Consider the following 10,527-nt stretch of genomic DNA (forward strand, 5'->3'; position numbering starts at 1 on the left):
TCATTATGAAGATCGAACCTAGTTAAACTATTCAACACTCTCTCTTAACTAGGGAGGTATTCATAATGGTACTTGGTCATTCTCAATCTAAAGAATTTCTCATAAGAAGAATCAGATTGGTAACCCATTTTTCTAGCATCATATCAACGAGCATTGTCACATATAAAGGCCTTGACTAACAAATTTATCCACATGATCAGAGGACAATGCTAGCGAGACCAACGATTCTTATACACTGAAATCATTGTCTCTCAAGTTACATACTCCACCCAGGTGTTCACAGAGTATGACCTTCTTTGGACTATTCTTATCTTGGATAGATAGTCCTCAAATAATATGGATCCATGACTACTCTTATCTTGGATGCCCTATCTCATCCTCAAAGAGTATCGGATGTCAAATTATTACCCAATCCTCCATTCTGTCTTCCCGGGCGAAGACCATAATGATGTGTCTATCTCTCCCTCTCAATTAGGGAGGAAGTATCAATTCCAATAATGGAATGTACTCATTCCTACAGAAGGAATGTACCTAAGCTCCCTCTTGGCTTAGGAATTTCCAAGTTTCTTCCAAGTAAGAAACTTGGTTCCAGGCTCACTCTTAATTAGGAACCTACAATAGCTCCTTGACCAGCTGGTTGAATAGCTCCTTCCTTCGATGTCATGAATTTCTTTGTCCAAAAGTCTTCATCTTTTGTGGCTTCTACATAGGGCACAAACCATCCATCACTTTCATCCACGAGTCAGTCATATCATCATTCATTTCATTAGAAAGTGATACATCAGTCTTCATCTAGTCTTGCTTCATGTCTTGTCGCTTTCTTCATGCCATATTTTTTGGAAGGGTATTACATCCTTCTATATGGTCCTCTTGCAAGTCATCTACAATTCTTCCCTTTGGCAGTCCTGCATAATCCCATCCAAATATTTGTTCAAAAATAAGAAATGAAAACTTAAATCAAAATTATCTTTTTGATGGGCTTTCATCATGACATCTTCCTATAGGTATCAACATCCTGCATACATGTTTACACATCTCCCAAAGATATCCATTATCAAGGGTCTCCATCTTTTTCATAATTCCATCAGAGTCTTTATATCTTTCCAGGAGATTTCCTAGTTTTATATTCTTGGTCTTTTGGATGTTCACTGCCTTTATCATGGTTTCATATCTCATGATCTCTTCCTTCCTTTCTTCACACATTCCATTCCCAGGAACTTCCAATCAAAGTTCCTTAATTGTAGTCAACCACCCCATACTTCATATGAGGACATATTATTTTGATTTCACCTAGTGTGACCTATGCATTCCTACATCCTTTTAGAGGAGGAGATCATTTTCCCTAGATCACGATTCTCAAGAGAGTAGTGATACATGTTACCTGCAACCATATGACATGACATTATAATATTAAATACACACATACATACCTCATTTACCTTTAGGTCATCTAGGCTTCTTTCAACAGCTTCCTTGATTGAAAGGATATTCAACCCCTTGATATGCTTCATCTCTTATGTCATCATACCATCATCCCATGAACTCCATAAGTTGGAGTTCTTGATGAAACACTTGCTTTCTCCCTAGATCGATCAACCCTTCAATTAGGATTTCATTAGAGAATCTTGAGGATCTTGCATATCCATATCTGACAGATGTTTCCATTTTGACTTGATGTATGATGAGCCTTGTCTTAGATGACTTCTTCCTTTCCTTAAGTTTGAAATGTGGTTCCTGTTAGTGTCAGTCTTTCCAGCCTTCCTCCAGTGATCAAATATGCTCTTACAAAGTGGTCTCAGAGTGTTAAGGTCAAATTTTGTCATTTCAAAGAGTCTTCAAGCAAAATCTGGTCACTAGGCATTAGGTCTAGGGTTTGCTTTCACTCCTTCTAAAGTTGTCCAAATGTCGGTCCATGTCATCATTAATCTGAGTCTATCATCATTCATAGTGTTTTCCTCATCATTTCAGGTTCCATTGGGTCATTTTACACCTTGTTCATGCTTCAGTTGCGCCTAGGCAAGGTTCATTTCCCTCTCCTAGGGTTTTGGAGGTAAATTCTCTTGGAGGGTCAAATCATCGGAAACATTTGTATCCTGATGTTCATACACCTTCCCCTATCATTAATGTACCTTATTAAACACTTCCATCACTGAGACTCCCCAAATTCCTCATTTTTCCACAATCCCTAGTTTCTTGCCACAACTTGGCAATTTTCTAGGCTAGGCCTGTGTTTTGCCCTTTTGGACCCCTTCCCCTCACTCCATCTCTAAGATTCCACTTTCCCCTACTTCCTAACATCCCTCCCTACTTCCCAAAATTTCCCCAAGAATTTACAAGCCCCTCATCCCCTTCATTTCGCTTCATTTCCACAAAATTCCTTGTTTCACACATCGGGATAAGTTTCACTCAAAAGATGTTTTAGAGCAATCAAAGATGAATTTTGGAAAAATGAGAGAGGTTTTTGTCCAAAACATGCCAAAGAAGAAAAAACTCCCTCACTTTTTACACAGGTGTCATGGTTTTAGAGAAATGTCAAAAATACAATCGCCTCGGGAGAATTGATGCACCTCTGAAGTGACCTTGGGAAAATCAGGTTTTCTCCTAGCTTGGTTGGCCAAATAACTTTCTTGATGAGTCAAAGGATAACTAGACAAAAATATCTTTCTAATGAGCTATCATGAGCTCAACTTGGAGTTGAGGAAGGCATTCAAAAGTTGACTGCAACAGAACTCTTCCTTGAGGCAGCCTCATTTGGCACATTTTGACCAGTCTTGGGAGATTTGATTTTTGACAAGGCAAATGGACACCAAATTGGAAAATTATACTTGGGTTGGAAAGTAGACATCCAAGGATTTCCAACAAGACAACCTGAGCTCAATTTGGATGCCGTTAAGTGCCCCAAAAGTAGGTGGAAAGGCGCGCGGCGCATAGGGCTCAGGCGCGCGACGCATAGGGCTCAGGCGCGCGACGCACAGGGTTTTTCAGCACAGTTTTCACCTTTCAGCTTAGAAACTCGGCCAGTCTTCACCAGTTTCACCTCCTGAGATGATATTTGACCAAACATGATGTAATATGATGTATGTGAGGTAACATGGCACTTATTTATCTCCTTCTAGATGGTTCATTCACAAATTATCAAGAAATTAATGTAATGAATCAGTGTCCTTCTTTTTAGAGGTAGGCTGTTTTGGTCAACTAGATTCTTGCTCCATGTTTAGAATTGGTTAAACAGCTCCTAGGATGATGAGCTCGACCCCTAGAGGCAAGGGAATGAGTTATCTTTCCTATATTATGTATTTTCTTAGTCATTTTTAGGGTTGGACTCTTGGGGAAAAGGTTTTGAGACTCTATTGTACATTTTACTTCAGCATTTTGGCAAAGGAAAGACCAGGGTTTTGCAGCACTATTTGGAATTCTTGTGGCTTTATGTCTTGATGGTGTGCTTCTTTCAGTACTTGTAAGGATTTATGTGTATCATTTTCCTTCTCTCATCTTCTGCAATTGAACAAATGAAGTGTTAAGGTAGAATTCATAATCTGTAATGCTCTGCCTTTAAGTTTGTTTGATCTCCTATGTTTTCATCTGTTTAAGGAGAACTCTTGAGGTTTTCTTGCTCTCCTTAGCTCCTCACCTGTCTGATCTACCCACCTCATTAGCTTTTAAAGCATCAAACAATTGCCTACCTTGCTCCAACCAGACCTCTGCAGAAACTGTGTCTCATCTTCGCACCCAAAATTGCCTTTCCCTTTGATTCAACAAAAAACCCAAAAAAAAAATCACCTTTAAACCTCTGCACTTAATACCTAGCCTAAGATTAGTTACAATTTCAGTCATCTCGAGCCTCATTGATTATATTTTTCCGAGATTGACCCGGAGAGAGCCCTCTCCTGTCCTCGTAGGGCTAGCTACAAGGCTGAGCGTGGTTTGATGTTGCCTTGAGTTTTTCCTTCCTCAGCCTGGGGAAAATTCGAGCGCTAACAGTTCCCAAGAGCTATATCCTTCATATTTGGCTACCATGGATTTGTTCCAGACATCTTTCATGTTTCCTAGTGATGTCATGAGCTCTTGTTTCTAATGCTTCCTTGATGCCATGATGCATCTTATTTTTTACTATAGCCATATCCTATAATATAAGATTTATAAGCTATGTAAAGACCTTTTGTGAGGGAGACTATCTCATCATAGTAGAGATCTCTTACTTCCTCTTTTCTTGGACTTCTTCTTTTCGGCTTCCTCCACTTCTTCGGTGAGATGGGCTTCTTCTCTTCCTCCTTTGATAATGTCTCTTTAGGACAATATTTCCTGTAATTTCCATAATTTTTACATCCATAACATTGAATCTCAGTTAAGCTATTATGCAACCAGCTAAAAAAATAGAAGAAAGAGATAGATCAATGACTTAAAATGTAGCCTCTTCGAGGGGGAAACCTCCTTTACATTACACAAATGAACAATTCTTGGATGATACAAATGAAAAGACCTCCTTTATATATATATGGGTCTAAGGGTCACAATATAATCATAGCCGACATAACAATAATAATATAAGGGCACAACAATAACAATGGTGGGCTTCTATGGGGCACAATAATAACAATACGGGACCACATGGGCACAACAATAACAATAAGGGGTACAATGACAATAATAATAAGGGAATACATTAGTATTATAGGGACCTAACATGTCCCTCTCCTTCAAAAAAGTGTTGTCCTCAACGCTTGAGTAGTTATGGATGCTTCTGTATAAAATTCTCATCCTCCCATGTAGAATCTTCAGCAGGTAAGTTCTTCCACTTGATGAGATACTCTGAAATTGATCGATTTCGCAGCTGTCAAGTTCTTGTTTCTGTGACTGCTTCATGTTCCAATATGATTTTTCCTTCCTCGTCAAGCTCTGACAATATTGTTTGAACTGGGAACTTGTCAGCTATAACCTTCTTTAAGCATGAAACATGGAAAACTGGGTGCACTCGGGAAGATGTATGAAGTTCTAATTTGTATGACATAGTACTAATCTTTTGCAAAACCTTGTACGACCATAATACTTTGGTGATAATTTATTATCCTTCTTAGCTTGCTTGAGGGACATTTGTTTGTATGGTTGTAGCCGTAGAAATACCCAATCACCTACATCAAAACTTCTTTCACTGTGATGTTGATCTCCCTGTTGTTTCATTCTATTCTGTGCCAAAGTGAGGTTATCCTTTAAGAGTTGGAGAACTTTTTGTTGATGCTCGATGTGATATTCCACTACTTGAACCTTAGAATTTTCTCTTAAATATGATGTGATGGACAGTGGATGATATCCATATTGCGCCATAAATGGGGTCATTTTTGCTGCAGTGTGGAAGGAAGTGTTATACCACCATTCAGCGAGAGGCAACCATTTGACCCATTGTGTATGTTTATCAGATAGAAAGCAACAGAGATATCCTTCCAAACATTTGTTCACTATCTTAGTTTTCCATTCAGATTGAGGATGATAAGATGAGGTATGAGATAACTGAGTACCAAGGCAAGAAAATAATTTTGTCCAAAAATTTCCAGCGAAAATAGGATCTCTGTCACTTACAATAATCTTTGGCTTTCCATGTAGCTTTTGAATTGTTTCCATAAATGTAGTAGCAATTGTACTAGCTTTAAATGGATGAGATAATGTGCAAAAGTGTGCATACTTAGTAAGTCTATCAACTACCACCATGATGACACTCTTTCCTTCGAACTTGGGTAATATGTGATAAAATCCATTGAAACCTCATCCCAACGTTGACTTGGAATGGATAAAGGTTGTAATAGATTTGGGGTCTTAATTGTCTCAACTTTATTTTGTTGGAAAACCAAACATTCTGCCACAAACTTTTAAATATAAAATTTACGGCCATCCCAAAAAAATTCATTCTTAACCATGTGGTAAGTTTTTAAAAATCCTAAATGCCCTCCTAAGGGAGATGTGTGCAATTCCCTAAGAATCTTTTGTTTGAGTTGGGAATTCTTACAGAGGTATAAGTGATCTTTGTACCATAACGAATCATTTTTCCAGCTAAATGTATAAGATGTATTGGGATATTGCTGCAACTTTTGAATGAGTGCCCACACTTCTTTGTCATTCTTCCATTCATCCTTGCTTCATTTATCCAATCTGGTTGGATAATAGAAATGGCACAAAGAAATGCTTCCACATCCTCATCCTTTCTTGAGAGTGCATTTGCAACAACATTTTGCTTCCCTTTTTTTAGATGATTTCAAAGTCATAACCCAACATCTTTGTGACTCATTTTTTCTACTCTTCTGAAGATAATATTTTTTCTAAAAAGTATTCAAGACTATCATGATCTGTTTTTACCTTGAAGTGTCTTCCCATTAGGTAAGGTCGCCATTTCTTAAGTGCATGTAGTATTGCCAACATTTCCTTCTCATAAATAGCTTTGTGTAAATATTTCCCTTTTATTGGACGACTTTCGAAAGCAATGGGTCTTTCTTCCCGCATTAAAAAAAATACCAATTCCATTTCCCAAGGCATCACATTCCACAATAAAGGTTTTTGTGAAGTCTAGCGTAGCTAAGACCGGTGCTTGACGCATTGCCTCTTTAAGATGTTCAAAGGCCTTCATTACTTTTGGAGTCCAAGAAAATGCGTATTTCTTCAGTAATGTTGTTAGAGGTGCCGCTATTCTCCCATAATTCTTAACAAACATGCGATAATACCCTATCAACCCGAGAAATCCTCACAGATGCTTTATGGATGTGGGGATTTTCCATTCCTTGATGGCTTTAATTTTTCTAGGGTATACCTTAACACGTTCATGAGATACAATATGACCCAAATATTCCACCTCTCGTACTCCAAAGAAACATTTGGAGGTTTTTGCATATAATTGTTTCTCCTCCAATAGTTTGAGCACTCTGTCAACATGTTGAACATGACCCTTCCAAGACTTGTTGTAGATTAGTATATCATCAAAAAAATACTAACACAAATTTTCTAAGGGTTTGAAAATGGAATTCATCAAAACTTGAAATGTAGAAGGTGCATTGGTAAGGCCAAAAGGCATGACCAAAAATTCATAATGACCCTCATGAGTTCTAAATGTTTTTTTCAGAATGTCTTCAGTCTTCATTCTGATTTGATGATGTCCTGAAGGAAGGTCTAACTTGGTGAAGTAAATTGCTCCATGCAATTCATCAATGACATGAATGGGGAATTTATCTTTAATAGTGAGCTTTTTGAGCTCCCTATAATCTGGACACATGCACCATGATCCATCCTTTTTGTGCACCAATACTATTGTAGTAGAGAAAGAACTTTGACTAGGTTGAATTATACCAGCCTCTAGCATTCCTGCAACCATACGTTCAATTTCACTCTTTTGGGCATAGGGATATCTACAAGGGCTGATGTTTGGAGGAACACACACTGGAATTAAATGAATAACATGACCATGTTCAGAAATAGGTGGGAGGCCTTTGGGAGTCTCAAATACCCTGGAATGATTGTCCAAGACTTTTTGGAGATCTGGAGAAATAGATGATTCCAATGTGGGAACCTCTAGCGAACATAATTGTGCAATTATGCCTTGTTGTTCTTTCTTTAGAAGCTTTGTCATACCGTTAGAGTTGATTATCTTTCCCGATTTCTCTATGATACCCCCTAATTCAACTTCTTTTCCTTTCGAAACAAATTTCAAGAAAAGTTCTTGAAAATTAAAACTTAACGTACCCAAAGATTATAGCCATTGGACTCCTAGTACAACATCAGCACCACCCATTGGAATGGAAAGCATTGGATTATTCAACACATATTCTCCCATGGATAGCTTGATATTATGGTACTGTCCAGATCAATTTATGGTTCCTCCATTTGCAACCATCACTTGACACTCTGGTGCTAGATATAGGAAGCAATTCAATTCCTTGGCTATCTTACAATGAATAAAATTATGGGTACAACTCGAATCAATCAACACTATTACCTTTTTCTTCTTGATATGTCCTTCTATCTTGATACTTTGAGTGGTAATTCCGGCCAATGCATTACAAGATATGGTTGGATTCATTTCTTCTTTCTCTAGGGTTTGTTCCTGGTGTGTATCCTCTTCTTTTGATGTTTCTTGTTCCTTTTTTTCCTCCTCTTCAAAATCTACGTAAAATAATTTCTTCTCAGCACACTTATGACCTTTAGTGTATTTGTTATCACAACTGTAACAAAGCCCTTTTTCTCTTTTTTCTTCCAATTGTTGTGGTTTCAAACTTGTAGGTTGTGGAAGGCTAGGGGCAACAACACTTCCATCTTTATAGCTGTGAGTGGTAGGCTTCCCTGTTTCCATAATTTTGCTTTCAATTTTTCTTGCCAACCTAAATGCCTTCTCCAATGAATCAGGTTCCCAAAGGCGAATCTCATGTTGGATGTTATCCTTTAAAGTCCCTGTGAACACATCAATCCTATGCTCCTCTGAAATATCTTTTACCCATATATTCAATTTTTGGAAGTCCTCAATGTGCTCCACCATTGAACACTTTTGTTTGAGATTTATCAATTGGCTAAAGTGTTGCTTTTTGTATCCTCATAATGTGCTCTCATTTCTTCCATAAAATTTTCCCAAGTGACAATTTGTTTACGAGAGAAAAGCCATCGATACCATACAAACTGATTAGATTCCAAATATAAAGTTTCAATGCGTACCTTCTGTGTGATTTTCACATTATGGAGATCGAAATATTGCTCCATGTGTAGTATCCATGTTACGGGATCCTTGCCATCAAACTTCATCATATCGATCTTTGAAACATGGTGGGTCTTCAATCCAACGTTAGATTCTATGAAATCATGAATAACGTTTCTTTTTTTTCTCATCACGAGTTTCCTTTACTACCCTTTTGCCATTAGTAAGCATTTCTTGTAGCAACTTTTTGCCATTAGTAAGCATTTCTTGTAGCAACTTTTTTCCATTAGTAAGCATTTTTTTGTTTGAGCGCGATCTTGAAATTCCTGTAACTCTATAATTTTGGATCTCCAAGTTCTGAAATTGTGGCCTGTGATAGCCCTCTGAGTCTTCCTTCCAACCTCGCAAGTCTGATCGCAATTGGATCCCGCGATGACCTAATTATAGACTAGTTCTGTAGAGAGAACTTGTATGACGTGCCACATGTCACTGTTTCGACCTTAAGTTCTGGAAATGATATCCAACAAACTAAAGTTCGTCTGCTTTCTGTCAGTATTTACTAAATTTGAATCAGATGCTCAGAGAGAAAGTTATGACGATTTTCCCAAGGTGACCTATTTGAGATCCAATTCAGGTGCCTGCAAAAACCCTAACTTCCTTAGTTCATATCTCTGAAAATATAGCTAGACAAGATCTGAAATTAGGTCTCGCGGTTCATCATGATTTTATCTCAAATGGGTTTTAATTTCAGTTTCTGAACCTTCGTAGAAACAAATTTATAACAAAAATTCCACGATGACCTGTTTGAAGCATTGAAACCCTAGAATCCAAGCCTCTGATACCAATTGTTATACAACCAACTAACAAAATAGAAGAAAGAGATAGATAAATGACTTAAAATGTAGCCTCTTTGAGGGGGGAACCTCCTTTACATTACACAAATGAACAATTCTTGGATGATATAAATGACAAGACCTCCTTTCTATATATAGGGGTCTAAGGGTCACAATATAATCAGAGCCGACGTAACAATAATAATGTAAGCGCACAACAAAACAATAGTGGGCTTCTATGGGGCACAATAATAACAATATGGGGACCACATGGGAAAAAAATAACAATAAGGGGTACACTGACAATAATAATAAGGGAATACACTATTATTATAGGGACCTAATATATGCTCTTCTTTATTTTCTAAGGAACAAATTTTCCAAACTTCCCTTTCCTTCCTGCAAATGTTTGAGCCCTTTAACCTTCAACACTTTTTTCCATCAACCTATCTTCTTCTATATTGCATAGAAACCATAAGTTTTCAAGATATCTTTCTTATCCACATGGATATTTGTTACCTTATTCATTAGTTAGTGCATTTAGAACAATGATGATTATCTTCTTATCATCTCTCCCAGACCTCGCAGTTGAGATATTATGAATATATCCCTTCATTCTTTTATACCTTCATTTTTTTGTAGATCAGATCTAAGTCATGTGACCTTCTTTATCACATCATCAGAGAATAGTCTTACGAGCTTATCATAAACATCTCTTTGATGTCTGCAATATTTCTATATGAGGCGACCTTTCATAAGTATCCCTTTCCATGTATTCAAATGAGACCTTTTCATTCATGTGTTCAATGACTTCACTTTCTTCGAGGACTATGTCTATCCTCCTTTTTCCATGCAAGGAATATTGATGACACAACCAACTTATAGATCTCCCTTCAAATACGAAGTCATTTTACCAAATTTGGTTAAAGAATGAAAGATACTTACTTGACAAGTGAAGATGAAATCTTCAACTTTATCACTTTGATGATGGTTGAAGGAGATGTATTAGTGCTTCCTTTTGGATGATCTTCT

Source organism: Pinus tabuliformis, chromosome 3_1 (assembly GCF_031772625.1).
Source record: "Pinus tabuliformis cultivar Carrire ecotype Pingquan chromosome 3_1, CPIR1, whole genome shotgun sequence".
NCBI classification, from domain to species: Eukaryota; Viridiplantae; Streptophyta; class Pinopsida; order Pinales; family Pinaceae; genus Pinus; species Pinus tabuliformis.